The sequence below is a fragment of the Amblyomma mixtum genome, chromosome 3 (genome assembly GCF_055824585.1).
Source record: "Amblyomma mixtum isolate Tamu chromosome 3, ASM5582458v1, whole genome shotgun sequence".
Taxonomy (NCBI): domain Eukaryota; kingdom Metazoa; phylum Arthropoda; class Arachnida; order Ixodida; family Ixodidae; genus Amblyomma; species Amblyomma mixtum.
Window position 1 is genome coordinate 300,851,982 of NC_143014.1, and position 26,082 is coordinate 300,878,063.

The window sequence follows — 26,082 nt, forward strand, 5'->3', positions numbered from 1 at the left end:
TGTTTCAACTTCTCTGCATGTGTTACAAAGGTTTGTCGTAGCAAACCCGCATCTGCAAAAGTACAAGTTGAGGTGGGGGATTGTGCATCGCAAAAGCGTCATGGACACTTCACACCGCCTTGTCTTGCATGAAGGAACATTCCATGGGAGCTTTAAATGGTGAAAGTCCACGGTATTCAACAACGGATGACCCAAGCTGGCTGATATATGTTTGAATCGCTGGAAACGGGAGGTCTCCAACATAATAAGGTGCGGTACGGGATATATTACATGGGCAGTGAGAGCTGACATTGCCAATAAATCAGCCACCTCGTTGAAGTAGATTCCCGAATGACCAGGTACCCAGACAAAGCGGACCTCCCTTACTGTGCGGGGAACAAAAAACCTAAGGAACGCATCAATAGAGAGCTGCCGGAAGTTTGGAAGGAGACTAAAAGTGAAAGGCAGTCTGCAAGGATAAGTACCCGTGCAACATGCAACGGAATTTTAAGAAGAGCCAAGCCAAGTGCCAAAAACTCTGCAAAGAATCCAGAAGTGTAATCCGGGATACTTCAGCTTCCTCTTTTGCATGCCCGCTGCAGTTAAGCGCCACGAGGTAGAAACTGGGCGAAGACGGAAGGAAGGCATGTTTGAAAACACTCCTTATAGATGAAACATCTGTCATGTTTGATGAAGAGGGCAAAGGAACACAAGCGTAAAATATAAGGAAGCGATTTACAAAGCACTGTAACCTCAAAGCGAGGTGAAGGTTGAACGTAAGCTTCACCTTCAGCGAGACAATAGCCGGCAACACGAACTGTAGCAGGTCATTTTGATAGCATTTCTCTTTAAAACACGGCTGCCGCGACCGGAGCTGACCTGCTGTTTCGTCGTGAAGGACGCTACTAGTAGTAGTACTAGTTGTACACGTAGTGACGGACGCTACTACAAGGCACTGTGCACGACGACACACGCACGGGTGATCCACAGCGTTTTTATGCATCATAGGCTGTACTTTTAAAACCTTCCTTCCAGATACAGACCATAGCCAGCTTACACAGAGCAAATTGGGCAGCCAAGTTCCTAGTCGGGTCTTGTTCGCAAATCAGGCCACACTCTTTGAAGTGGTCTATGTCCTCTGCCACTTTTAAGCAAAGGAAGACGCATGAGCCAATAATTCTGCCGGTGGACGCCTCAATATTGCGCTTAGTCGAAAACATGAAGGTTAGCTGGAAACAAGCTTTCAGTCGGCGTTGCTGCTTTACTTTCTGAGTGCGTTTGAGGTGTCCAGCGGAAATGTGATCCGGTTATGACTCTTATCTTTCCTCAAATCCAACGGAGGGTGTAGACTACGAACAAGACAAGACTGTAGAAACTGAACTGTCTATCTTATCTGCACTCTTAACTTTGGCTTGATTCCGAGGAAAGGAAACGCTCAGAACTGGTTCACTTGAATCTCGTAGTGAGACATAAGTATCCCCCGTTTATACGCTAAGCTTTGCTCCTATCTAGTGTAACCTGTGATACTGCGTGGTATCACATTGACTCCTTCGTAGCACCCGCTGTCCTCGGCTCTTTCACTAAGCTATTACAGCTTTTGCTAAGAACAGAAAATTGTAAGAATTGTGATCCATTCCTATCACTCCATCTTTATAAAGAACTGATGCTTCATTTTTTTACATCAGTGTACTTGTACCCTTTTCCCTTAAATTGCATTGGCAGCACCTGTTTTCTCTGGGCAGTTTAAACTAATTCGGAAACGTTGGTGCCACGCTGAAGTGTAAGGTCATTACTCGTTATGGATGACAACGCAGAGGGACTGTCATCTATATATTGTATTTGCTAAGAAGGGGTCAGGGTGCAGCTCTCAGCACAACTGAACTCTTTGCGGAAGGCACGCGCCCTCTACATTGGGGAGAGGCGCTCGTTCACACGGGGAGTCAAACGTGCTGCGCATCGGCTCCGCCGATTTTCAGCCGGAGCAGCGGAAGTTTCCACCAGACCCCAGCAAGATCATCTCCAACGTGCAACGAAAGCTGTCCGGAACATCTGGGCACCAGTTTATCGAAGGCGGGCCCGGTTAAACCTCTTTTTCGGGCAACACATCGCCCGATCGGGCTGGTGGCGCGGGCAACCCATCGCCCGACACATCGGCACCTCTGGCCACCGACACCAGTATGACTACTACGCAAGTCTCCTGCCGGGGCTACGACCCGGAAAGTATGCACTGACTATGGTTAACCAAGCGGCAACCGGGGGCCCAGTTTCGGCAAAGCTTGACCCAGCGGCAACCGAAGGCCCAGTTTCGGCAAGATTTCGCATCGCTGCGTTGAACGCCGCAGTGTTGCACCGAGCGCAGGACCAAGCGTAACAGCCGGCGTCCGTAGACTTGGCCGGCGTACACGCCGGAAACCGGCAGTCACCCCTCCCGCGAGCGGCGGGCCGCAATCGGTGACTGCTCAGGAAGTGGAAACCGCCTATTATCCCCAAGCCTGCACCAGACGACTACGTAGTTGTCATCAAACCTCGGACCCGCGTCTAGTTGTACGAGACTTTCCAGGAGACCGGCTACGGCCGGGCGTTCACGGATCTCCTGGGCACGCAACCCGCATCAGATCTTACCATAATACCGGTAACAGAAAAAAACCTGATTATTCTTCAGACTGCTAAACCCGTGCTAGCCGATCATATCATCGGGAATTTTGACCTTAATGCACCCGGCGGGCGGGTCCCCCTTGTGGGGCACCTGCCCCCAGACAACAAGGGCGTCTGTTACGGCGTTGTTACGGTCCGTAACACACACTACGGTCTCGCCCCGTACTAGCCTCCAATGGCGCTACGGCACCATCGTGGAAGTGTGTAAATTTGGGAGCTCCAACAAGGCAAGACTGACTTTCGCCGGAACAGAAAAGCCACGTTTCGTGCATTACGACTCGGAGCTTGTGCAAGTCAGGCCTTACCAGCGAACCATTCCAGCCTGCCGACATTGCGATGTGGTCGGCCACCGCGTGGACGCCTGCCCCGGCCAGAAGCTGGACCGGGGTGGACTGTGCAGCAGGCTCCACTCGTTGACGGGGTGCGGGTCCCTCACGAGTGCAACCCAAAGTGCTCAGTGTGCGGCACGGCTCATGCCACGGGGGGCCCTGCGTGTACGGCTAAACATCGCGCTATCCAGCCCCTGCATGCGGAGCGTGGGCGTAAATACAAGCGGAACCGACGCAGGCGTGGCAAGGGTCACCCGGACAAGCTCAAGTCCAAGGCTGCCGACCCAGCCACGGACCAGCCTGTGAATCCCTCTACCGGGAACCAGGGGAACCTCCAGCTGCGCCACCGCCGCCTGATGCCGGTGCAGCGAAGCACCTCGGACCTCCCCGGTACGCCGACTCCAAGACGTGGGCGATAGTTGTCAAGCAACACTCGCAGGTGAGCGGCGAGGGCAGGGCAGCTGCTCCCTTCCCTCCCCATTCCCAAACCCAAACACGGGCAATCTCTGCCGAACAAAAAGAAATATCTGCTATCCGCGAGCAGGTTGCAAATTATCAAAGGCGCCTCGCAATAGCGGAGGCCCGCCAAAATTCCCCCAACCATACCTCTGCCCCACCCGCCGCATACGCAATCGAAAGCGACGCAACCCCTTCAAGACAGGCTGCGCATGCCCTCGCGGCACTCGAGGCGAGAGTCAGCGCTCTCGAAACTCCAGTTAACTCCAGAATATTCGCATTGCAGACGCAAATCAATGCCACACTAACGTTGGCACTCAACAAAATTAGCCACCTTGCGGCATCTGTCCCAAACCTCATAACCGCTCAGTTCGCTCAACTCACCCGCGCTCCCAAGCGCGCTGGTCCGCTTAAAACTTTCGGGGGCCGGCAGCTCAAAGCGTCTAGGCGTCAGATCGCCGGCGAAGTGGAAGAGGCCTCCGGTGCCATCCCCAGTATAGAGGACGCTCCTCTCCTTGGAGCCATTGGCTCTCAAACCTCCTCTCTACAAACTCACAACTCTACCTTTGATCATGGCGGGCGCCCCTAAAAATAGAAAGCATCCGCGAACCGATTCGATCCCTATCCAAATTGTACAGTGGAACTGCCGCGGATTCAAGGCACGCACCAAGCGAGGCGATCCATGCCTTTTCCTTACAACTTTCCCAACATTATCTGCTATGGTGGCCCTTCAGGAGCCAGGAAAGGGCGCCACCCTCCCCAATTACACGGTGTACTAGCAGGATGCGCAGAGCTGCCTCTGCGTACATTAGAATTACACGGCCTCCCAGGTTGACCTGGATCTTAGCGCTAATTTCTACTATGTAATGGTGACGATCGTTCCGCTGCGCAAACAGGACCCACCCTTGCACATACTCATTTACTGTCCTCCAAAACTACCAAATGTTACATTCGCAGATATCTTCAGCCTGGCTTTGAAGGTCGCGAATCGGCATCCCCACATAATTGTTGGAGACTAATGCTCCAATCCCCTTATGGGGGTACACACGTGACGAGAAAAGCGAACGCAAGGTGGCGAACCTTGTTTCCACACTGGGCCTCACTCTTCACACGTATCCCGCGCAACCCACTCGTATAGGTAACTCTGTTACACGCGATACGTGTCCGGACCTCACCTTTACGAAAAATATTCGCAATGCAGGTTGGAGCAACACCGAGGAATCCCTCGGTAGCGACCACTGCATAATTACCACTACAATCCATACCAAGCCACTCACAAGACCCCAGGCCAATGCAAAACTACCCTGCTGCACCAAATTCAGGAACAGCTACACTAATCCTCAATCGATAATGGACCAAGGATACCCAACGTGGTCGCAACACCTAGTATCCCATTTGAGATCAGTCAAACAAAATGTTCAACTCTCAGAGGCGAGCACAGAGTCGCTTATAATTCCCCACAGATCGCCAATCCTATATCCGGCTACAAGACAATGAACATGCCCATACCTACTTGGCACACAAAGGACTCCACAGTGAGCTGTCCTCTCGCCATTACTATTTCATCTGGCCATGATGAAGCTTCCTACCCAGTTGGCTGAGGTCGCCGCCGGTGTGCAACATGCTCTGTATGCGGACGACATCACCCTCTGGGCAACACAACAATCGGCTGGAGATATCGAGACCAATCTGAAACAAGCGGCAGCTATTGTGGACGAATACTCTCGTCGCTGTGGTCTTGAATGCTCCCCGAGCAAATCGGAATTTGTGAACATACGCCCCAACTCAAAGTGCACAACCAAAATTTCCCTTTCCCTACTTAGCGGACGATACCCGAACACGAGGAGATCCGTGCTGGTGCTTTTCATTCATCATAGACGCAAGATAGGCACTACCCTAAACAAGCTACGTAAGGTGGGGGACCAGGTGGGTCGGATGCTCCGCCGGGTATTCAATGAAAGGGGGGTGGGGGGGGACTACGATGCAAAGATGCCCTGTGGCTGGCCAATTCATTCGTAACCAGCCGGATTTTATATTCGGGTCCCTACCTACACCTAAGCATATGCTATGAGAACGCCTTAGAAGTAGTTCTCCGCAAAATTTATAAGAGAGCGCTCGATCTCCCCATAACGACGTCCAACAAGCGTCTCCTCGGTCTGGGGTGACCAGCACCTTTGGGGAGTTACTAGAAGCTCATCTTAATAATCAATACTTGCGTCTGAACGAAACACCTGCGGAGAGCCGCCTTCTGACCCGCTTACACATATCCTATGTAACACAGACAGAAAAACAGGTCCGCATCCCTGAAGCCTGGCGCTTTGCACTCCAGGTGCGACCCCTTCCGAAGAACATGACTGCAGACACCCATGATGGTCGCCGTCTCGCGCGGGCGGTGGCTATTTCTCAACAATATGGCCATAAGCCAGGTGTCTTCTATGTGGATGCGGCCGGCCCACACCATGGGGGTTGGTACACGGCGGCCGTCATCAACCAGAACACTACAGTTCAGGTTCAGGGCCTTACTTTTCGTGCCGCAAATATTACATTTGCGGAAGAGCTCGCCATTGCACTGGCCGCCGCAGATCCATAGTGCCGAGTCATTATCACGGGCTCCGGGGCGCCTGCCGGAATATTGAGCAAGGGTATATTCCAGACCGTGCTTTCAAAATCCTCCACGCATGCGAGTACGCAGTTTCCGACCCATCGTACCATCGTGTGGGCTCCGGCTCATGCGGGTCTTGAGGGGAACGAGGCAGCCAACGCTGCCGCCCGCACGCTTACTCACCGGGCATCGCCTCATCCGCAGCCAGATCCCGAATTCAATTTCAATCCGGCCACCACCTTTAGAGAGATCTCTTTATCAAACCTTTCATGGACTCTATCCCACTCCCTGTAAATGCTTCACCAGGGGGGAGGAGCGCTGGCTTCTCCGCCTCTATACCAATACTGTACTGTGGCCGCAGTACTTAAGCACTTCAATTCTTCTTTCTCGGGCGACTGCCCGCACTGTGAGGAGGAGTTTTCGGACGCTTACCACATGGTATGGGCATACCCTTCCAATCCTGCCTACCCACCCCACCTCCACTCCACTCGAGAGGTATGGGAAGCTGCCCTGCGCGGCTGCTCCGAACTCCAAGCCCAACAGGCATTGGTAGCTAGAGCCCGGGCCGCTGCGGAAGCTACAGGGATCCAGGACTAGGGATCCCTCCTATTGTTTGTAAGGGGCGGGCCCTTCCAGCTCGCACCATCGACCTCTCACTATAAATAGAAATAAAAGTTTTCCTCCTGCTCCCTATACATTTCTCTTTTAGAAGTTATTTTTAATAACGAGGTGTTATTCCAGTGACAGAGGTGCGGACCAGTGCTTTAAGCCATCATATGACTTCGTCAAGTCTTTGAAATCACCTCTGATATTAGAATGCTGAGGAAGCAATGTTCACCCAAGATTGCTCCAACAGCTCATTGGCACTCTAATGCTGACTGCACTTTGCAGATTGTCCGGAAATGAGTCTACTGTGTGTGCAATATTTCATACAAGATCTGCATTATAACCCATCCGAAGAAACCGTTTTTATGTTTATCACAAATCTACTCAAATTTGATGTGGCTGTGCGGTGAAAAAAATTCGTTCTTGCTTAAAATTCTTGCCGGAGCCCCAATTTTAGTCCAAGTTTAAGGGCACAGGTGTGATGCCTACTTTTGAAGAATTTTCAAGAATATTTAAGAGACGTTTTTCTCAGCATTAACTAAACGTAGCTCGTTCTGATGTTTTAATTCTATTCACCATTCTCTCTGCTTTTGACAGAACTAGAAACATTGTTTCCGTAGAATCTTTCAGTTTTGCTATTGTTACTTGTTGCTTAAAGTTTTTCTTGGAAATCGCTATTCTGAATTGATTTTTTACACTATATTTTTCTAGAAAAATTATTGCAGAGCTGTGTACATTTACAGCTCAGTACGTTTGCATCTCTGTGTAAATAAAGCTAGAAAAAACTCAGCCTTCTATACCTCCTTTCATAATAATGGAATCAATGAAGCAAAAAATCTGCTCCATTCGAGAGCTTTGAGAGGGGAGAAAATGTACACCGCTCCCGCTTAGTCTCGTATCGCCGGGGCGACGCCACTGCGGAGGCTTTCCTCCTTTCCTCTTTTAGAAGAGGCTGGGACGAACCCGTTTCTCTCGAAGCGCTCGTGCCTTCTGGAGGGAAGCCGTGCCCTCGTGGGGATCACACGATTGCCCAGCAGAACGCTGCCGTCACTGTATACTCCGGCCAACAGAAACGAGTGACCGCAGAGGGCCGGGAGCGCGGAGCAACGCGAGGTGAGCGGAAGGTTCCTTCCTTGTTTGGTATGCTTTGCCCTCTTTTGTGCTTTTATAACCCCGTACGCGAGCGAAGCTAAATTCTCTGTATTTCATTAAAGAGTCTCTCTCTCTCTCTCGAAGCGCTCCCTCACTATTGTAGTTGTTGGTTGCTGTTTGTATTGGTTGAGAGCAGTAAACACTCTTTCGACAAGAAGGTTCATATTTGTCACCTCTGTCCCGAACCCACCATGGTGGCGACCAATTGCACCGGGGGTTGGGTGTGACAGCTTGGAGTGTTAGGGCTCGGGCGTTAGTGCTAGAATGAGACTATTGCCTTTAGCCCTCCGAGCGTTACTACAATACATTGGCTATTGAAGACGCGTACGGTATACAGTATTTGAGGGTACATATGAGGCGGTGCATCTGAATCGTCAAATTTTCTTTTACATTTCATGGAAGATGTGAGATTTCTGAATATTTTATTCAAAAGTTTTGCCACTTCAACTGCGGAATTCTTGTGAAGACCTGAGCTCTTCTTTGTACCCCGTAGTCCTCAACTGAATCCAGATTTATTTCAGGCCACTCTTTCAAAGCCTACGACAATAAGTGTACCTTGAAGAACGCCAGCAACGGAATCTCTCCTTTATATGAACAACAGTATGGCTACACTTGCCTATTGTCTTAGTGTAGCCTTAAGTGAAAAAAAAAGACAATGTGTCAGCTGAATCTACAGGTCTCACGGCCACTTTTTAAACGCACGAGACGTGAGCTTGATGGTATTTTGATTTTAGTCACCGCGTACGAGGGGGGACACCTAAAAAACTAATTGTTTGCATAAAAACTTCACTTTTGTATAAATTCCTTCAGTCACTATCAATGTCCGCTGTATTAAATGCGATGCACTTGTCAAGTCTTTCTTCACAATGTTTGATGCATCACTGGAACTCTTAGACTTTAACATCGACCAGTGCCCCTAGCGAAGCTTTTCTTTAGCGCCTCGTCAACACTAAAACGCGTCCATTTTATACTTTTCTTCATTCTCTGAAACCGAAAAAAGTCGCATGGGGCTAGGTGTGGTGAATACGGGAGGTAAGGAAGGACAGGCCATCCCCGAGAGGCCAAATAGTTGGTCACTCGTAAGGCCGTGTATGCGGCGACGTCGTCGTGATGAAGAAACTAGTCACCAAATCGCCAAACTACGGGAGTTTCCTCTCGCAGACTTCTTAAAACTTCCAAATAAAAGTGCTGGTTTACAGCTTCGCCAGGGCGATCAAATTCCCTATGCACAATGGCGGAGTTCGTATGGCGGAGTTGGGAGTCTTCCACTGGCTTGACGCCTGCTTAGTTTCTGGGTGATACCCGTAACACCAACCCTCATCACCTGTAATGACTCCGGTGAAAAAGTCTAGACCAGTTTCAATCTCTTTTTTCAAGTCCCGGCTCAAACTCAATCGAATGTTTTTTCGATCCTGTGTAAGAAGGGGAGGAACAAATTTAGCGGATACACGTCTCAAATGCGGGCGCAGATGCTCAGTCAACGTCCGCTAGCCCGAGCTCCAGCTCGCTCTTGTCTCTCTCTGAAATTTGGTCGATAGCTCAAATGTTCAACTACAAACAGATACCTTCGGCACAGCTGTTTCGTGAAGGTCAGTACTAACCCCATTCAGCTATAGAACTCTCTACTACGTCTACGAATGGCGGCGCGTTCTAAGTTTAGTTTTTTTGGTTCCCCTCTTGTATTCTCATTCTTCACAACCACATACACTTTGCAACGATAAGCGCAACCGAGCTAGAAATGCCGAGCTACTGGCACTAGAGTATGCATACCTTTCCTCTCGTGCTAACGTAGTCGTCCTCAGGACGACTACGTTAGTCGCCCATTGACCCATTGAGTAGAAACGGGAGGCTTCATGAGACAGGTGCCCAGGTTTCCCTCTGCTCACAAAGCTGAAGCGCCTGAGAGCTACCTCTCAAAACCGGCTCACAGTTAGCACACTCTTTATTTCCTATACGTAGAAGTTCATGTGTTCCATCAAGGCTTTTCTACCATTGCAACTGCAGTCCTTATAACAGGCTACCGGAAGTGAAACAAAATGACCTTGCATTTTTAAACGCAGCCCATACCCAGCCTCTTGTGTCAGGACGAGCAATTAAAAAAAAAATTGGTTAAAACAGTGTTCAGAAATTTTCTGTAAATTTGTTTGTTCTCCCCTTTCCTTGTTTCATAACACATATTTTCTGTTTTCATGTAGAAGAAAACTGTATGAAATTTCTTATTTGTGTTTTTTTCTTATATTTACCAAAATATTTGTTTTAGGCTGATATTTTGTATAATTTTTTTTTCTCGTGTGTAATATTGTCCCTAATAGTATGAGTTGCTTTCAGTCATTAAGCTCCACATAACCAAACCAGCATCAGTGTTGCTAGATATTATAAAAATAATCGGGATTCATTTATTTCTAAATTAGTTCTGTTTCCATTGTCTAAAAATTTATTGAAATCATAACCAAAAGGAAAAGTTGGCAACGGCGCTTCGGTTCCCCACTGGACGCTAGCGCTGGACGATTGAGCCCAGGGCATCCGGCGAGTCTACCTTCGATCCTTGTCTTCTGCACAGAAAAGGAAAAAGAGCTGAAGCAGACTCCGTGGTTACTTCTTCCATAGCTCTCATGAAACCTCTTTGTCCAAAGGCATAAAATCCACGAGCGCTGCAGTGCATTCTTGACCCTTACTAAATTTAACATTTACTTCATCCACGGTTAAACCCATTGTTGCAACAACAGACTAAAACTGTCTCTGCATCGTGGTCAGTGACCTAAACGACTTGGTCAAGGTCCTTCTTTTTTGTTGTGTGCAGGACTCCAGAAGTCACGGTTTTCCTCATTAATATTTTGCCATTGCTTACCCTGGTGAATCTCCAGCCCCTCTGCTTTTTCACTTGCACAGCCGTACCAAGGAGGGTCTTGTCTGTGGGCATAGATGCTCACTGACAAACACTGGTTGATTACCGCCAACACCCGGAATAGATGTCTCTGCTTACGCGCCTTCACCAGTATTTCATTTCTCGTCTTCCTTGAGGTGAATTTCACTATCATGTTTGGTTTGTCCTTGTTCTTTGTTGGTACGCGATGATTAGCATCGAACTCCTCAATGCGAAGTTCCCAATTAAGTGCAGCAGCCACATTTCAAATCACCTCATGGAGTGACTCACGAGCAGTGGGCCGAACGTCTTTGATTTCAATATTTTTCCTGCGTCTGTATTGTTTCAAGACAACTTCTTTGCGCAGATCGCCCATTTGCTTTTTCAGCTCTACTTATCCAGCATCCTCCCTCTGCTGCTCTTTCACAGAAGACAGTTCTAAACAAACATTTTGTACACTGGTTTTCAAGCCTTCAAACGCACTTTTGATGCACTCTATCGAAGCTTTCAGTTCCTTGTGGTCATCTGCGACGCCACGGATGTCTGTTCTTAACCTAGTAGTAATCAATGCCAGTTTTTGTGACATATCAACTAAAACCTTCGCTAAATTTTTTCCTGTTCCAGGCTGTTTTTCGGCCAATGATTCTGCAAAAGGTGCTAGCGGATTGGTGTCTTCACCGGGCATACTCACGGGCATAACGCGCCCTTAAAGCAGCTTGTCGGCAGCAGTGTTGTCTTGTGGATCACATGGCTGCTTTGGAGAGCTTGGAAATCGTGTGGTGAGATCGGGGTGGAAGGCACTGGCGCTCATATCGCACTTCTATTAACAAATGAACGCCCCTTTTGCCTGACTGTATTTTTTGCTTTAGTGTGAGAAATCCACTTACTGTGAACATCGGTAACACAATTTACGCGACCGTTGGGTTGATTGTAAGTGTCCTCGACTGTATTCGAAAGGACAGGAAGATTCGTGACAAATCTAACACCCCAACCTGCTTTCAAGATAATCGGTTTTAATGTTAGCCGACAACCTTTGTTGTGGTATGGAGACAGGCTTGCAGCTGCATGGTGGAATCGCCCATCATCCCATTTACGTTTATAGGCACAAAATAGCCTGTTGTTGTAGCTATGCTGCGACTGTTCATCCTATTTATTAGTACTTTGTCCACTCGTGTAATCTCGGACAGAGACGATTGTCGTGTGACACCTGCAAAGCGGAGAAATCAGCCGGAGACTTCTGGCCTGGACGCTGTTTCGAAGTCTTTTGGTGAGGAATATATAATCGATGGCGCAGATTATGAAGTGCAATGGCTGGGTCTTGCAGAGCTCCTTTGGGAACAACGAAGCTGAGGCTTCAAGAAAAAATTAGACAAGGACGGCGCATAAGCTTTACACCTCTCTTTTTATGATGGTTTCTGCGACCGCTTGTCTGAGAAATGCGATAAAAGCGCCGTTAATGTTGCGCACATGAGCTTGTTCGGTCCTCTGTGAAGTAGCTCAAACTCATCTGGCTCGACGTGTACCTGCATTTAACAGGTGCCCAAAACTGCATGCAGTGAAAGCGGAGCAAATTACACCGACTGATTTTTAAACTTACCTCAGAAAGGCGTGATTTGTCATTGGCTTAACTTTCATTTAGCTTCGTTCTCACTTCCCAACCACGGCGTCGTGCTCGATTTTGGTCGCCTTACAGGAAACAGGAAAGTGCAAACTCCTGTTTCTGCGAGGTCGAGCAGTCCAGCGCGCTGCAAACTCCCATTGGAATGTCCGTAGGTCCACGAAGTTTTGCATTGCTGATACGTGCATGAATAACAGCAAATATGCAGCAGGTCGGTCACAAGAGCAGGGTAACTGCTGAAAACACCGTCGCATGCACAGCACCGCTGAGAACCTCGGCACAAACTGGCGTGGCTGGGGCCGAAGTGTTGTGTTGCCGGACTCCACTGCAACAGTTTACAGACTGGCAGCGAGATCAAAAGACCACCGAACTCTCCCGAAGGGGATGCACGGCTGTAACTTTACCACCTTAATCCACTCACTTATATCTCCTAATACACCTTAATCCGCTCGCAAATCACAAATAATCAACACTATTCCACCAACTAATCCCCACTGATTTACGTCCTAAACTCACTAACCAACTTTAACACGTCTTCTGGGTGGACCAGCTTCCAAAATTTTAGAGGTCCTTTGAGATATTTGGGGCAGGTCGAGCTCCCAAATGCCACTGTATTCTCTGTTTTATGATTGTGGTAAAGAAGGCACCAAATTTTTTGTTTCAAAAACAGATATGGCATCGTCTACTCCATTGCTTCGAACACTCCATTGGAACTAACCACAAACTTTCTTAATTAACAAGTTGATGATGATTAACAAGTTCCATTTAACTAGCTGCCTAATTGAGTAATTTTCATAGTGATTTTCATGGAAGCTGCCGCGTGTGTATGGCGCTCAACTTTTTTTGGATTCTGTCGCATATGTGGTTCCACTCTCTTTGTGGCGCACGGCGTTTCGATACAGTACTTTTCTCACTGAAAATTACGTGTGTGTGGCAAGTATTTTCTCACAGCTAATTTTCTTGTTGCTAACTTCCGCTTCTTGACCCAAACCTAATATAGTGACACCGAGTTAGCATGCCTTTGCCGTTCTTCAGTGTCCTACAGCGCATGCTTAAAGGAGGGGTGTTGGCTATTCCATACAAATGCAGCCCTTCGACTTGAACACCACAGCGGGAGCAAATCATTAGTTACGTGTTGTGTAGAGAGGTGCCATGGTGGATCAGTGGTTATGGGCTCGGCTGCTGACCCGAAGGACGCGAGTTCGATCCCGGCCGCGGCGGTCGAATTTCAATGGAGGCGAAATTCTAGAGGCCCCTGTACTGTGCGATGTCAGTGCACGTAAAGAACCCAAGGTGGTAGAAATTTCCGGAGCGCTTCACAACGGCGTCTCTCATAGACTGAGTTGGTTTGGGGCGTTAAACTCCATGACCCAAAACCAACCACGTGTTGTGTAGAGCTATCCGATTAACAGCAACTATTCGTGCATCGCTCAAAGCCACCGACACCCCATAATTTGCCCTCGAAACCTTCGCTTTAGTCTCGACGGGTATAAACGTCTATTCTATTCATCAACTTGTTTTGCAAAATCAAAGATGGAGAAAAATAAAAAGCCGATAGCACAACACAAAGGGTGGAATAAAAAGGGAAACGCGCGCCCTCACACAATGAGTCAGTCCTGAGCTGGCCACTAAGCTCCCAGGCTACTCAGCAACAACGAGCACAGTAGCAAAGCGCGGACATAGCTTCTTTCAGGTCTGTGTTATAAATTTAGCGAAATAAATAGATTTAAAAGTTTTGTCCCCTTTGTGCAAAACGATGTGTAAAACACACGGCCAGCCACTTTCTCTCTCGTTCTTTATTTTCATCCTTCCCTGTGGTTGAATCACTGGAGACCCCCCACCTTTTCGAAGGAGATCGACTTTAAGCCCTGGCCATGATGAAGGGGGCATGCCATCGTGCGTATCTTCTACGTGCATAGAATTAAGTGCGTTTCATGCTGGTGTCTAGTTTACACAATGACACGCACACACACGCACTACGAAACTAAATCCCTAACGACGTTCAGAATCATCGGACTTGAAGACAGACTCCGAGGCTGCACCTCGCCGCGCTTGTCAGGCATCTGTGTACGTGCCTCTAATGCGCTAGATTCTACATCTGCACCCGTACTGTGCCTGCGAGTTCCTGTTGGTCTTGTACCTTCTCAGCCTTGCAACCTTCTCAGCCTTGCAAGCAAAAAATCAACAAAATATTCAGTTGGGCTTGACGCTTAGTGACTTACAAGTAGTAAAGCGGAACTCGCAGACGAACCCGAAGGGAGGACATGGACAAGCACTTTTAAGGCGGAAGCCTTTAAGGCCTCATCGTTGTAAGCAGGAATTGTCGACAGAAATGTCACGCTTTTCAATTGTCGAAATTATCGTGACGTCACAGTGCGCGATTTTCAAACGGGGTCAATTGTACTTTGGCTAGAAACCATGAAACCAATTAAAGGGATGGTACAGTGATGGTCCAGCTAAAATAAATAAATAAAACCGAGTAGGAAATTGGTCGAGTTGGGGAATCGACCCAGGGTATCCGGAGTGCGAGACGAGCACGCTAACCACTACGCAATGCCAGCTGGATGGTTTGGAATGAACAAAGGCGCGTCTAGTGAATACACTGTCTTCGTTCACTCCCATCTTCCTCCCTTCCCTGTCGGAAAAATTAAATAAAAACAGCAAGCAATATGAAAAAAAGAAAAATAATTAATAAAATATAAGAAGAAAAAGGTAAAAATAAATATATACCTTAAAACACAAAAAAAAAATAAAAAAATGAAGAAATCAATGCAAACCAGTGCGCAAGGAAAGGTTTTCGCCTTGCAGCACTTTAGAGAGCCAAAGTGCCCCCTCAATTCTTTTACCGTTTGTTGTATGCCCGTCTTGCAATATTCTGAGCGTTAGAAAGTTACAGCACGTGATGAATCCAACTATTCTATTCTAACTAACTATTCTGCATATTCTTGGGTTACTAGCCGCCGCGGTGGCTTAGCGGTTATGGTGCTCGGCTGCTGACCCGAAAGACGCGGGTTCGATCCCGGCCGCGGCGGCTAGAATTTCTTTGAAGGAGAAATTCTAGAGGCCCGTGTACTGTGCGATGTCAGTGCACGTTAAAGAACCCCACGTGGTCGAAATTTCCGGAGCCCTCCACTACGGCGTCCCTCATAGCCTTAGTCGCTTTGGGACGTTAAACCCCAATAAACCTAAACCTAATCTTGGGTTACTCTGTAGAAGCCAAACAGGCGAAATAAAGGAAAGTAAAGAAAGCTCCCAAAAAACGCAACCCCTAGCTTTCCAAAAATGACCATTTCTGTCTTTGATGGAACATGATAAATGGTGTATGTCACTTGGCTGTGGACTATTCCAGTTTGGGTCATTTTCGTCATCATTCAGTAGCAGAGCTCGGTGACAGAAATGTTGATAAAAATCTTGTTTCCTAACTGAGTGCATCTCAGTGGCGCGCCAACTCTCGTTGTGGATGTTGGTATTCATGGGCATTGGCCTGCACCGAGCCGGAAAAATCCGAATTTGCCAAAGACCACCGTGATAATCTAAAATTTTCGAAATCTCAAAGCATCGCTTACAGTAGAGACAGTGGAATCTTCCCTTCTCTTGAGAGACGCTGGTTATAGCGTACGAACTTCAACTGAAAGTTAGGTGGGCGGATGAGATTAAGAAGTTCACGTGGATATGGTGTCAGTGGCTAGCACACGACAGGTTTAATTGAACAGTTAGAGAGAGGTCTTTGCAGGGGGCGTATTCAGGCTGCTTCTGCTGCTTGTGATGATGATGATGATGATGGGGCTGATTTTCCTATTGGATCTTATTACACGTCCTGGCATGCGGCTTTTTTTCAACTCAAAGCGGAGAGTAGGAGGAGTCAGGCCACATGATTTCATGGCAAAAAAAAAAAAACGCGCGTAGTGCCTTTCCGCCAATCGCGTTGCGGAGTGGCGCTTTGCGGTCGGCGGAGTAAAATGCGGAGTATTGCGCCCAACCGGAGCAGACGAGGAGAAAATATAGTCGCTTGCTTCGGGCTTGTGGTTCGGTGATATGTTCTCTAAACAACAAATATGTAGCGGTTTTATCGAACCATTATCTAGGAGGTCTAAAAAAAGTTTTTAAATATTACTTTGCCTGTCTTCAAGGATTACACAGGGTGTTTTTTTTTTTTTACCGTTTACAGGTTTGGTTTTATCGGGTTTAACGTCCCAAAGCGACTAAGGCTATGAGAGACGCCGTAGTGGATGGCTCCCGAAATTTCGACCGCCTGGGGTTCTTTAACGTGCACTGACATCGCACAGTACACGGGCCACGAATTTCTCCTCCAAAGAAATTCAACCGCCGCGGCCGGGATCGAACCCGCGTCTTTCGGGTAAGCAACCAAGCACCATAGCCACTGAGCCACCGCGGCGGCTAAACCATTTACAGATATTTAAAAAGAAGGCTCTGATAGTATCATGAATGCCACCTTCACGGAAAGTAATTTGGCTCGGCGGACACACGGTAAGAAAATAGCAGTCAAAGTTAATTCATTAGTTAATTAGCCAAATTTCGTTAATTATTTTTAATTTTTCACTTTACGCTGCATATTGCAATGCAATTTTGGAGACTAATGATTCAAAGCAAATACAATGTGCAGCATGTTCCTAAGTTCAACAGTATTGAGATAATCGCGATTGAATTTTCAGTTTTTTCGGATCCGATTCAGGAACTGAACGCTCAGAGTGCGCCAGAAATCCCGCCGACGATGCTACGTAACAGACTGACGAGATGATGACGACAACCGACGGCACCAAGGCTATAGCTGCGACTGCGGCAGGCAGGCGCTCGAGAAGAGCGCACAGTAACTGCTTCCGTGAGCAGCACGCGCTCTTATTTCGGCATGGTCATTGAACTTGGAGGCACGTTTCCTGCCATCAGTGGCTTCGAAAAAGCAGAATAGTGATAACGCGCTAAGTTTCCCTTTCCGCTCTGGCACGTCCAAGAAAGGAACGATGTGCAAGTTTTTGGCTTGTGCTTCATTATTTTTTTCCAAAGTAATTTCAAAAGACGTGGACTGATACTGTTGCCCCGTCGTATATCGGTGGCTAGATTTTATGCATCAGTAATGCTCAAATTGCTTGCCTTCAACCGCCACGCATGCCACGAATCTCTCTTTCATGGACTGCAGCACTCGTTTCACAACATGTGGGGGTATATTCGCACATGCCTTGATTATTCTTTGTTTCAGGTCTACGAAGTCTTCGGGTTCAGTTGCCTACACATCGTTCTTGATGTAACCCCAAAGAAAGGAGTCTAACAGAGTTAAGTCGAGTGACCTAGGTGGCTAGAACATGATTCCACCGCACCCTATCCACTGACCGGGGAAGTTGCTGTCGAGCCAATCCCTTGCACGCGGCGAGAAGGGCGCAGGCGCCCCGTCGTGCTGAAACCACGAGCCGGGGACTTGACTTAACGGGATCTCGGACATGCAATCGCTGACAGCACCACTTAGAATGCTCGCTGTGTATGACTTTGCTGTTAGATTTTCTTCCGGAAAGTACGGCCCCACTACTCGAGTTCAGTAAATGCCACACCAGTCTTCACTGACCACCGGACTTGCGGTGTTCGCGGAGCCCTGCAGTGCGGGTTCTGATCACACCAGTAGCGGGAGTTCGGTACATTGACTTCCCATTACGGCAAAAGGGGGCCTCTTCCGTCCACAGAACTTTCTTTAAAAAGTCTGAGTCTTCGTCACATATGATTAATGCCCAGTTGCTGAATTTAAACCGCTTTTTATAATCGTCTTCACTGAGATCTTGACGCAGCGATATGTGGTGTGGGTAAAAACTACGCTTCTTGAGCACTCTCCAGACTGAATAGCGGCAGGATCCAACGGCCTGGACGATTTCACGTATGCTAGCCTCGGTGTATGCACGATCGTAGGCCAGAACATTTATCTCGAATTCTTCACTTGGGGTAACTCATTTTGCCTTCCTTGCATGAAGCACAGATCCTGTGGTCCGGAACAGTTTGTGCATATTTCAGCGAACATCATATGTGACGGAACCGGGCGGCCAGGATTCTGGGAGGCTTAGAGTCTTGAGGCGAGCTGAGCGCTGCCATTCGTTTTTACACAGGCGACAACCATCTGCACCTTCTCGATCAACTAGTGTCGCGGTTGCAGCTGCCCTGCCATTTCAACGCACATTCAGAAATGATATGTACAGTATTGCCGCAGCTTTGTTCGTTCTGTTAACAGAATCGACAGCCAGCAGCGGACCAGCGGAGATTCCGGTGAAAAATAATAAATGGCAAGCTGATAAGCCATCGGTCCTTTCTTGTCTTAGCCAGAGCGGAAAAGGAAAACTTGCGCGTTATCACCGTCCTGCTTTTTCGAAGCCGCTGGCGGCAGGAAACGTGCCTCCAAGTTCAATGCCCATGACGAAAAAAGAACGCGTGCTGCCCACGAAGGCAGCGGGCGCATTTATTTTTCCAGTCCCGGACTACTTGCTGACTTGTCTCGGCTTCCGCTCTGACAGGAAACAGCGTCATGGTCACATGACCTACTTGCCAGAGGCTGCTTGCGGACTCGCCGCCAGAGCCGGGATCCCCCTCGGTTACCGCACCAGGACGCTCTCATCTGCTAGCAGACGACGCAAGCCATGGCCACCACTACGCCGAAGCAGCGCCGTGCGCTCGATCACGATACTGAGTCGATTTGAAGACAGTACTGCCAGCTTAGCGTAGGTGCATTACAGAACTTATGGTGTCTTCGGCTGACACGCACTGCCTCCGTTCCGGTGCGCAGGAAGTGACGTCAAATACTACACGAGTGGCACGTCTCCTTGCACATCAGCTGAATGTGCGAAACACTCGCAGAGTGCCCTTGCTCTTTCTGCCGTCCGTTGAACGAGGCCCCCGAGACTCTCGATGATCTCAGAGGCTATTCCTACGAGCGGCCGACGCCAACGAGCGCAGTCAACAGTTTGTATAATTAGCAACAGCCTCTTCAGAACAGTGCAGAACCGCGCTTGTAACAGGCGTTGATAGAATCAGCGGGAAACGCGGGACCCACGAGCTTGCTCGTGAGATACTGTGATTAATTATGGGGGCACAGGTTTGTAAGACACCACACCAAGGCGTTATGCTTGCCGGTTTCGATGCATACGCCTTTAGAGCTTCAGATAGAGTAACTTCCGAAAATATCAGCAGGTGCCCAGCAAACCAAAAACCTCTCAGAGACGTCTAGCTAAACGTCTCTGGGAGGTTTTTGGTTTGCTGGGTGATTCTCAATCCACTAAGCGCCCCACATTGTCGCTTTATTGGTATCCTTTAACATGTGCATACGTTGGCAAAAAGTACGATGTTATAAAGTGCAGGCATGCCGGATGAACAGCATATGCCGTTCGCTGCAGGAGCTATAAGGCAGAACTTGCAAGACTAAAAATATTGACAAACCTTTAATTTCCTCATAACGGAAGGCACATAGCTCGCCGGCCGGTGGCTGCGTGACTGCAGCGCGAATAAATGTATTGCAGCTGCTATAATTTCAACATTTCTTTAAAATGTGCCCACTTGTAATGCTTCGTCCGTTTTTCGTCTTCGTCGATGCTGCGTCAACCAACGAGCGTGAACAGCGTCGTCTGCTAGCGCGCGCTGCACGACGGGATTGCACCGCGCTCCACCGTCGGTCTCCACGGTGGCACGCGTGTCGTGCTCGTCCCACCCGAATGCACGGCACTGCACGAGTGGCATCCAGCCGAACGTGGAGCACCGCACGAGTGCGTTGAAAACTCCACGAGTGCCGTCAGCCGAAGACACCATTAGCTTCGGGGGTATGCTCACCGCTACTGCTTGCGGCGAATTTCGCACATATTAGCCTAACTCGTTTCGGATAGGCAGATAGACGAAAGCCTTCGCAAAAATGTTGGCAACAAGCGCTATAGCTGCTCCAGTATACGAGTGGTTCACCTGCTATGCTTTCAGGTAAGCGCGCAGACAGCATGTCGCAAAACAAGCGAACAACAACCTCTTGACGACACGAGCAAACAATACGCTCTCGCAGCTCCGAACGCTCGTCCGTGTGTGGTGGATTTCAAGAAAATAGAACGAAGATGCAAGAACAAAAAGTCTTACTATGGCTCAGAGAGCAGCTACGTAGCTCGTGTGAAGGTTTAACGCACTATATCGTCCTCCAGGAACACGACAAGTACGCAAAATGCACACAGAGTCTAACTCAATATGGCTGGCAGCACGGCGCGCAGCTGTCGTCTGCTGCCTTCCCCGCAGCCCCAAGTAGCCCGCGGACTGCCATAGGCGAAAAACGAACGCGTTGCTATGGTGATGCAGGCAGGTGGGCGGAGCTTTCGGGCTGCCCGAGAAAAACAAATATCGGACTCGAGTCCGCAAGTAGTCCCGAACAGTCCGGGACTGAAAAGCAAATTCGCCCAGTGACTATGTGCTCTTCTCCGCAGTCGGAGCTAGCCTTGGTGCTGTCGGTTGTCGTCATCATTTCATCAATCTCTCTCTTAACGTCCAGTTAACGAATGGGATGCGAAAAGGCTGAAAATTAAATCGCGAATATCTCAATATCTGTTACACTTAGGGGCATGCTGCAAATTGTATTATCTTTGAATCTTTACGGTCTTCAATGTTGCGATTGCAGTATGCAGCGTAAAGTGAAGACTTAAAATATAATTAACAAAAATTGGCTCATTAATAAAATAAATTTGACCGCAATGTCCTTATCTTGTGTCCGCCGAGCCAGATATGCATGTTCCGTGAAGGCAGCACTCACGATACTGTCAACGCCTTTTTTTTTAATCTCTAAACGGATTAAAAAAAACACCCTGTATATTTACATGGACGAGTGCAGAGGGATGAGTATGGGTCTCGCGAAAGCAAAAGTCCAGGTGTATTTTTAGTTCTGTGTGTATAATCAGCAGCTATATGGTCTGCGACTGAAACTATTTATTCACGGAAACTCAAAGAAGCGATATAAAAGAAAAAATGATTTTTTCTAGAGAGGAGGGACGTGAATGTTTCTTCGTTCCTCTTCTAAATTAGTTTATTCTTTCTCTCGAGGTGCGGTTTCCTGTTCTGCTTTTTATCTTCCTAGAACGCTACCTTATGATGCAATATGCTTAGCATTAGCTTTATTACTAGTAAGAAGTAGTTGTCGTCACCAGAACTGTTCAATATCTTCCAAATTACTGATTCTTAAATTTCTCTGCATTAAAGCTAGAATTAGCAAAACGAGCTAAATTCTGATATAGCTTTTAAGAAAAGAGCAAACTAAGCTCCTCACAGCTAAAGAAAACCTTTGGAAGGTAGTTGCTTCCGAAAGTAGTCAAATACAGCTACAAAATGGCTAAACTAGCAGCCTTGCTTCAGGAGAAAAGTCGACGCAGCAATGCCTGCTTTTCGCAAGGCGTAAGCCTATGGAAATTAAGCGTTGAGAAAATTAACTTTTAAGAAGGCGGCATGATGACTGCATACCCGCCTGCCCCACGACTGCATACAGCCGTAGGGTGACCTATGATTAAACCATCGCTGGACCATGTGGATCGCGACCACCTCCACGTTTCCTTCTGCCTCCACGCATGGTGCCGACGACGATGCTTCTAGTTGCTGGCTGGGGAGAGCACATCGCTTGCCCCACAAGCTTAATGCACGTCGGACTTCCGAAGCGCTTTATCGCAAGCACCCACGTCGGTGAGGTGGAAGCTGCTGCTCAGGAATGACCATGGCCACTCAAGTATCCGTGGTCGTGTCCTGTCAAAAAGTCCTGAGGGATGGGTGTCGACTCCTCGCCTGTAGTTGGCATTTCGACACAGGCGAGACCGCAGTCTTTATTCCTTTTGTTTTTCTGCATACCAAACGCCCTGTCTCCATTGCCGTCCTTCTTTTTTATGGCAACGGGCATAAAATGAGATGTTGCTCCCGGCGAGAGCTACTTCTTTTAACATAGGCGAAGAAACCACACTAAAACAGGCGATATAAAATGAACGAGACAGCGCTACAAAAGCCGGATTCACAGTGCAGATAATGCAATGTACAAGGCAGAAATGCTGAAATATAGAACTTGTGTAAGCAATGATTACTCATAATCCCAGTAAAGGATAAAGGAAGCGATAAAGAGTAAGTAACAAGAATAACCCTAAAGTCGGGTGGGCTCTGCGGCTGTGCCACTGCACGGGCCGCTAAACCGCTTACCTTCGCTGTGCAGGTCCTTGCTCAAGTCGTCACCTTTGCTCTCCTGCCGATATTGACGATCAGGACACCCGGCTACGCAGCTGACATCCGGACACCATATCAACAAGATGAACCGTGTACCTTGCACCTGGTCGCCACCAACGATACGGAGCCCCTGGCAGCGCCACCTCTCGTATGCCGGACCAAGGAGGCCGCATCGGCGTCACCATCGTCACCGATAGCATCATACACGTCATCTATAAAAGAGCGACACCCACCTTCGGCACACTGTGGGCTCTGCGGCTGTGGCACTGCACGGGCCGCTAAACCTCTTACCTTCGCTATGCAGGTCCTTGCTCAAGTCGTCACCTTTGCTCTCCTGCCGATGTTAACGATCAGGACACCCGGCTACGCAGCTGACATCCGGACACCATATCAACAAGATGAACCGTGTACCTTGCACCTGGTCGCCACCAATGATACGGAGCCCCTGGCAGCGCCACCTCTCGTATGCCGGACCAAGGAGGCCGCATCGGCGTCACCATCGTCACCGACAGCATCATACACGCCATCTATAAAAGAGCGACACCCACCTTCGGCACACTGTGGGCTCTGCGGCTGTGCCACTGCACGGGCCGCTATCCGCTTACCTTCGCTATGCAGGTAGGTGGTTCTCTTTTCGCTAAGAAAACTAGCAACTATTGCCTGGTACAGCTGCCGAGCACGCAGTGTTGCCTTGAACTTGCTGTTGAATGTGTAAATGTCGTTCGCGCTCTACTGCTACTGTCGGGCGACGTTGAAACGAATCCGGGACCACTTAATTTTGATTATATTGTCACGTTGTAGTGACTGCAATCCAGCAGTGAGGAAAACAGCAGCAAGCCTTGCAAACGAAGCTCTTTATTTGGGCTGACTTGCGCCCGCAAAAGAACTGTATCACTCGGCGGCGGCGTAAGCAACAAACGCGCTCGTCAGTCGTCGAACTACGAATGCCCGCTGCTCGCGGCATCGTTCAATTTAAAGCCGGCAAGGAAACTTCGAGATAACAGGTCGAGATCATCTAGAGCAATCTAGAAACACGAACATGCAGCTGTTCATGGCTGTGAACAATCGAGATTAGTCCGGTCGCTTCTCGCGTCAGGAACAAAAATAACACCCCTTTTCTGCGGCCTTCCGCGAACGAACGGACGCTACAATGATACGTGGCAATATTATGACTGAATTACAAAAGCTGTCCGCCGGACAGTCACAACTTATCACTGAAGTGCAGGGCCTTAAAAGTCAACTGGTAGCAACTGATAAATCAATATCTGCCCTAAGCAAACGGATTGCTGACCTCGAAACCCAATGCGAGTGCCTTGGCACCCTTCGAGCCGAAGTGGAAACACTTCAAGCAAACGCTGATAGAACGACAGAGCTTTTTGATTTGAACACGCGTCTGGACGATCTTGAGAACCGCTCTAGAAGAGACAACCTTGTATTCTACGGCCTTCCGGACCCAAATGAAAAAGAGTCTTCTGACCAAACAGAAAAAAACAATAATTCAACCCTGCCTTGACACCCTCAACCTGGTGATAGAACCCAAAGAAATAGAGCGCGCACACCGCCTCGGCCGCCACAGCAATGACCGCAAAAGGACGATTATAGTGAAGCTGTCATCGTTCAAAACAAAAGGAATCATACTCTCGAAAGGCACTCAGCTTAAAGACACTGGTTTCAGCATTGGCGAAGATTTTTCTCTACCCGTTCGAAACGCATGAAAACACCTTGTGGCCTTTGCTAGGACCAAGTCTGTACCCTTTTCCCTCCGTTACAAAACCCTGCACATGGGGCCGAAACGGTATATCTTTGACCAAGCTACGCAATCAGTCAAAGAAATCCCATAGGAATCTTTTCGCCGTCGGAAAGCGCGCAAGAAGCCGCCGACTAACTGTCGAGTTAATCTTGCCTTTTGTAAATTATAATTTACACCAATGCACGCAGTTTCCTTCCAAAGCGCGAGGCCTTGTCTAATCTCTTTTTATCTTCTGGCAGCAACATATTAATCCTAACAAAAACGTGGCTATCAAGCGACGTCAGTGATAATGAAGTTTTAGATGACTTACCGAATTTTACCGTTTATCGTAAAGATGGTCAGGGCAAACGCGGAGGAGGTGTTCTTATTGCTATTAACAACCAAATCTCGTGTTCTCTTGTTAACATGACTTCAGATCTAGAAATATTATGGTCAAAATGCAGCGCTTCACCGGAAACCGTTCTGCTTGGCGTGTGCTACAGGGCCCCTAACACCAACCCGTTATTCGCTCCTAAACTAAACGATTCTCTAGATCAAATTACAAAATTACCCCACTGCACAAGTTGTTCTCTTCGGAGATTTTAACTACTCGAGTATAGATTGGCAAAATGTAGGCCCACTATAGCAGGTAACTCTGAAGCTAGAGATTTTGTAAATGTTTGTTTAAATTTTAACTTGAGGCAAATGGTGCTCGAACCGACTCGCGTTACGCACGAATCTTCAAACATCCTAGATTTAATACTCACCAACGACCCTGAAAGCTTATCATCGATTACATACCTGCGCGAAGTCTGTGATCATAAGGTTATTCATGCCACGTTCAAGTTTTCGCCCACCTCCTGCCAAACGTTCGCGAAAACCATCCGCCTGTACGATAAAGGAAATTACGAAGCAATCAATAGCGAACTAGAAGCTTTTCTGCCCTGTTTTCAATCTGTATTTCATCTCCAGACTCTCAGTGATAACTGGTCAGTCTTCAAAAATAAGATAAATGAACTATCACACAAATTTATTCCCTGTATCAGCTTTCGTGCAAACCGCCCAAAACCGTGGTTCTCACGTGATCTTAAACGATTAGAAAGGAAAAAAAGACGACTTCATAGTACTGCGAAATGGAATCGAAGTGCCGATGCATGGGAACGCTACTATGCAGCTGAAGAATCATATTATGCTGCAGTTCGCTCCGCCAAACGTGCCTTTTTTCAAAAAGATCTGCCAAAAATCCTAACCAATAACCCCAGGAGGTTTTGGGAAATAATAAACCCCCGAGCAACATGCAACACACCTATTACAAACGCCGCTGATGAGGTAGCCACTGATTATGAATGTGCTGAAATATTTAACCGCGCTTTTGCGTCCGTCTTCACAGACGAAACAGACTCATCACTGCCCACTCCACCTACTGTAGCATTACCAACAATGCCACCCCTTGATATCACAGTGCAAGGCATAACGAACCACATTGACAGAATAAAACTTTTATCAGCTGCTGGAGGGGACGAAATCAACTCTAAATACTGAAAAATACTAAACACATTTCAGCCATATATCTTTCATTATTGTATTCGCAATCGCTTTCAACAGGAATGCTACCGGATGACTGGAAGGTTGGGAGGGTCATTCCGGTCCACAAATGAGGTCTGAAGGACTCTCCACTGAATTATCGCCCCATCTCCTTAACCAGTGTGTTGCAAAATCATGGAACATGTCATCTATTCCCATGTCATAAACTTCCTAGATTCTAACAACTTTTTTCATCCAGCTCAGCACGGGTTTCGTAGGGGACCCTCCTGCGAGACCCAACTGGCAATCTTCACTTTCGATCTGCATGCTAACCTCGACCGTAACCTACAGACCGGTGCATTA

General features: G+C 48.1%; 1 pseudogene; it reads left to right on the plus strand.

Annotated features, from left to right (window-relative positions):
• The window catches only part of LOC149355367 (uncharacterized), a 54,078-nt pseudogene extending 29,771 nt beyond the window's left edge, over window positions 1-24,307 (plus strand).
• Window positions 24,308-26,082: the final 1,775 nt, after the last annotated feature.